Below are 5,942 nucleotides of genomic sequence, written 5' to 3'. Positions count from 1 at the left end.
ACATTTTTCCATTAGTCACTATGAATAAACCTTCACATTTGCCTTCATCTTTCTTGTATCTCCCCGTTTGTTCCACTTGCTTTTTTTGTTATGAAACGAGTATTTATAGCCAAGGCAGGGCTGAGTAGGATGCAGTGATTATGGCTGATTTTATCACAGCTGTGTTACTTAGCTGCAAGGTGAAGCACCATGGTAAAATGGATCATGAATCCCTGAAATTGACTATCTGTCACCTTTATAATCCTGATGGAAAGGCAGGTCAGATCAGGCCTGACAACTTCCCATGCAAACGACAGCACCAAAGCAATGTTCCTGACTCAATCTGTTTGGAAAAGTAACTGTTGAACAATAAGATGAAGAAAAGGAAGCCACAAGTGAGAAGACTGGGAGTACTGTATACAGCTTTACCCTAATACGTAGACTGTATGCAAATTATCTGAGTAGTGAAAGTGTAGACAACTCAGGTATTTAAGACACATATGCTACAAATGCCTCAGATATTATCGATTAAATCCTACATTTACAATTCTTGCCCTTAACTCAGAATTTCTATAAAATTTTTGAGTTGAATATATTTTTGATGTTTCTAGCTTAACATCCCCCGACACATAAAGCAGGAGTCTAATAAATATTTGTTAAATAAATGCATGGCTGAAGAAATCAATGGATAGATATTTAATAGTCATCTAGCCATTGCTTTGCCTTTATAGTGATAAGGAGCTCATCACCTCATAAGAAAACCCATTTCACTACTGAAGAGTGTTTTAATTTTTAGCATTTTTTTCTAATAATGAACCCAAATCTTCTTTATTGTAAATTCTGTTAGAAATCATCATGGCTAGGAATCAATAGTTTTGTTTTGATTATCTCTTCTGTATGCCAGCTTACTGAATTTCTTACTTTGGCATTGTCTGGTAGATTTTAAATTATTTCTGCACTTCATGGGATGTATCCTTTAGACGTGTGGGAGAAATGTCACTCCGGTAACTCAGGGTCTTATACCTCTTGACTGGAATGGGCCCGAGTGAGGGAGGGCCTCTTATATCTAATATTAGATACTGTGTATGTTCTTTCTTCAGTTCTGTGGTACTACCTTCTTCCTCCCTCTTCAGCTGAGATTTGCGAGATGTACTACATTTCTACTTAAATATTTTCCGGGAATTCGGTTCAGCATTGAGTGGCAGGTATGCCTTTCAACTCTGAACAGTCTATCTCAAAGAGCCCTAATCATTGCATATATATTTCTGAGTTTTTCTGCCGTTCTTTTGGAAAATTGGGGGGAGATTAATCCTTATAATCCAAGCTTTGTTTGTTCTTATCTGCTCTAAGTTCAAGACACCCCTCTGATGGGAACGCATGTGCTTTTTGAACCAATAAAAATGCTGTAGGGCTCAATCTCATCACATTTGTGAAGTACTGCAAGTTTGGCTCCATTTTTTCACAGGGAAAAATACAGAACTCCATTATGTGACCGGACTGCCAATTACTTAGAGTGTAATCTATTCAAATAACGATGAAACAATAAGCCCCATTAGCCCAAATGTACATTTTATTCCTTTCTTCTCCTTCATGAGAAGATGGTTTGGTTGTGTTCCCTACCTATTGTATGTGTGTGTGTGCACACGCGTGTGTGTCTGTGTGTGCGTGTGTAAGATTAGCTGTCTTTGCTATTCACTTGTTCCTTTCTAATGAAACCTCTGCATCGCTAACAAAGCAGAAAATAAAAAAAAGATAAATAGCACTCCCCAGAAACAATTTGTTTCTTTTTATATGTGTTCTTGTTAAACACCATCTGAGGGACATTTTGCAGAGCAAGGAAGGGGAAAAAGCTGCTAACACAATTAGCTGAGTTAAAAAGAAATAATAATTAGAGTCACAATGCAGTCAAATAGACATTTGACACACACACTGAGGGTCAGTAAGGAAATGGAGCACTGTAGTTAGGGACAGTGCAGGAAAGATGGTATATGAGGGCACACATAGGTGCTGATTGCCCGAAAAAAATCTTTGTACTGATTTCATTAAAGGTCATAGGGGAGTTGTCACTCCTGACCCTCACAGTCAACCACTTGGGGTCAAACCAACCCTGCATAACACTCAGTAGAAAGCAATAATTGTTCTTAAAATATTACTGAAACATATTTTTACTGAACAACTACTACATGCAAGCAAATGCACTGAAATGCTAATGACAGCATGTTAGGACGGCGATGTACTGGAAGAAAATGAATCTGATAAAGTAGCCATGATAGGTATGATAACGAACATTCCACAGCTCAAACACGAATTGAGAACTGATGGCAGTTCACCATGTTTGGCTGAACACAATTCATAAAGTCTCTTGAAAACAACTGAAGCAAAACAGCTTAAACACTGCAGGAGGGTGAAGGGACAATACGGATACGCACTCATTATGTCATGTTTCCCTTTAGTCACATTCCCAAAATGGAATCTTTTAATGGCTGGGAGTAAGAGACTAACATTCTATTAAGTCTGAGATGCTGTATTATGGAACCGTTTTTAAAAATTGAAGTGAACTAGACACTTCTACCCATGTTTGGAGCCATGACTGATTTATAATCTCTTAAATCACAGGTGGAGACCAGTGGTAATGAAAACATGTCACTCCACCTAGGGGTGGGGGGTTTCTCCTTAGTATGAGCTTGGCACTGGAGGAAGTCTGTAGTTTTACCAGGATTCGGGAAAGAGCATTCTTTATCTTGTTTCTATTTTACTATGAAGTTCTGTAATTGGAATCCATCCAATTAAGGTTGCGGTCTCATTCACAGAAGGCACGATATCTTTTTCTCTACAGCTTCCACAGTGCCTGACAACCAACGTGGCACTCAAGAGATATAGTTTAACTGAATTCATTTGAGTGAAAATACGTACGATTCTCACAGCTCTAAACGACACCATTTTCCATAATTTTTTAAAAAAGCATATTTCGGGGGCTTCCCTGGTGGTGCAGTGGTTGAGAGTCCGCCTGCAGATGCAGGGGACGCGGGTTCGTGCCCCGGTCCGGAAAGATCCCACATGCCGCTCCGTGGCTGGGCCTGTGAGCCACGGCCGCTAAGCGTGCGCGTCCGGAGCCTGTGCTCCGCAACGGGCGAAGCCACAGCAGTGAGAGGCCCTCGTACCGCAAAAAAAAAGCATATTTCATAGAAATCTGTGAAGTGAGTATTATAGTCTCCGCTAAGGCTAAGTAAACTGAACATAGGGGCAATGGTTTTTAAAAGCATCCAGACAATAGAAGAACCAAACATGTACTCTAGTATTAAATTCTCAACAGGCATCACCAAGCATGATATTCTTGAGCATTTTATTCCTGGAACACTCTCACCCCAAACCTTCTTCCACATCCCTTCTTCCAGGACCTACCTGCCACTTCTATGATAGAAGCCACTGGGTAAGCTGATCAATGCAATAAGTAGATTGATGCTAAAGTCCTTGCCCTAAAGCTCTATAGCACATGCAATAAGTGGCTTGCTGAACATCTTCCTGTACATCATCCTGGCAGATAAAAGCTGGGGGAGAACAAAAGCTACATTCCCTGGGCTCCTTTGCAGCTATCGCTTATTACTTGTATCACCAATCACATGAACACTTGTGAGACTTTGACTGGGAGCTGAGAAACTTTGAAGGGGTAAGGCCTAGGGTATCCATATTTTTGGTAAGGATCCTGGCACAGAAAGCATGGTTTTAGAGCCAATAATTTTAGTGGCAGCTTCCTGATCTCATTACTTCCTGATCAAAGCAGGCAGGGTGTGGTTTTAGTGCTGGCTGCTGTGTTAACAGCTTTCTAATTGGGTGGGTGGCTTTCTGGTTCAGCAGCTTTCTAGATTCTAGATTACTGCAAAGATAGCAGTTCACTTGGTGACCCAGTTCTATGGTGTGATTTTAGAAGCCATTCTCTGGCATTCAGCCTGAAATTTGTTTCTTCAAGGTTCTCAATGATTCTGAACTATATCTATCTTCTAATAATTTCTTTTACGCTTAAAAAAGGTAGGCTGGATTATACTTTATATAAATAAGAATACTGATCACAACATATAGTCCATTTTTCTCTATCTGCCTAGGTGAGGGGGGCACTCTGTCTTCTCAAGTATGTCTTTGGAAATCTATTTAAATAAGATGATATTTCCTGCAGTATTCTGTCCTGACTCCAAGTCTCTTCTTTGATAACCACTTTGCTTTTTTAAAGAATTACAATGGACTCTTCATTTGATATAGCCTCAACATGGGGGCATACAAACCAAGATTATCATGATTGCTGTGATCTCTATTTTTGGAATTTCAGAAATCTACAGCTGATTCAGAGGAGCTACCTTGCCCTCTGCTTAAATTCATTATTGGGAAAATAATATTGTACACAGAGTAGTAATTATTCACGGAAGTTGATCTTCTAAAATGACTGATAGTAAATTCAAACAAGAATATTATGGATTATTCACTCATCCAAAGGGATTTCTGATAATCTTTTAAAAATTTCCCTAAGATAGAGAATCTAGCACCTGCATCTCAGGCTCTAGGGAATCAATGTCTTCAGCACATTCAAGGGAGATTCTCAATAATGTTATCTTCTGTTCAAGTTCATTTAATGCTTGTTGAACTCCCCGCTTCACTTTTTCTTCAGGGTTATGTTCCTATATAGTTTCGTGCATTCAATTTGCCCATATTAGCTTAGCATAGCATTTGTGGAAAGGGCTTGGAAAAGATCACCATCCTGAGATTTCTACCCTTTTCAACCAGATATTCACTGACTTTTGAAATGGTTTCCTCTTTTTTCATGTACTAGTGGAGTACTGACATTTTTGATTCTGGCCATCAATAATTGGCACAAGAACAAATCCAGTGCCTGATGCCACTGCCATTTGGGGCTTAAGGAAGCTTAGAATGTTAAAAAAAAAAAAAAAAAAAAATCTCCTTCTCCAGAAGGAAAGGAATATTTTTTTCTCTTTTTTTAATAATTATACTTCCTATGTAGTTTCGTTCCACTTCTACACACCATTCTAACATGCCTGTACCTGTTCTCTACTAACACTTATTATCAGTAAGGATGAGCATAGAAGATGAGAGGTGTTCTTATTCTACTTCATAAAAATACCATTTTCAACAATAATTGGAACCTTTGATATCTACGTCTCTTGCTGATGTCCTGCTTTACTAGAAGTTATTTGGGCTAGATAAGCTTGGCAGGGTTATTTCATTGACTATAAAACAGATAACTTCTGGAATTCACAGCAATGACAAAAACTTAATATATATAATTACTCATTAAATATTATGTGAATAACAAAGTGTTGAGTTTCATAATTGCAGAAGCAAAGTCATGGTAAATATTTCGTGGTCTAACCAAATGAAGCGATGGTCCATATATAGAAAATAAGTTTTGTTCATCTCTATAAAGGGATAGATTTTATTTATTGCTAATTGTACTTTCTGAGAAATACTCCAATGCCTCACTCCTTGAAAGCAGCTTATGGAATACGTGAAACAGACAAACGTCTTTCATCCTAGCTGTCTTAAAATCTCTTGTTATCTGCATGAGATTCTTGAAGTAGACTTGTCTCCCATAAAATCTTAGGCTGTGAATATCTATTAGATTCAATTCATTTTAATGAACAGTGTGGGTCATTTTTGTCAAGTCTGTTGCATTAGTTAAGGTGAAGGCTAAGTTTCTGTTAATATATCAATCAATCAATCAATCGATCGATCGATCAATCAAAAGCTTAAACAGTGGCTTAAAGAAAACAAAGGTTTCTCAGGTGCTCACAGAACAGTCCTTAGTTCACTAGCCCAGGTGGGCAGCTTTGCTTCTTGCAATCATTCAAAGATTTAAGTTCCTTTCATTTTGTTGCTTTGTTCTTGTTTACCTACCTCCGCATTTTCACTTGTGAGAAGAGAAGAGAAAGAACATGGAGGAACACATGGCCAATATC

The sequence above is a fragment of the Stenella coeruleoalba genome (genome assembly GCF_951394435.1).
Source record: "Stenella coeruleoalba genome assembly, chromosome: 5".
Taxonomy (NCBI): domain Eukaryota; kingdom Metazoa; phylum Chordata; class Mammalia; order Artiodactyla; family Delphinidae; genus Stenella; species Stenella coeruleoalba.
Note: the sequence above shows the minus strand (reverse complement) of the source record.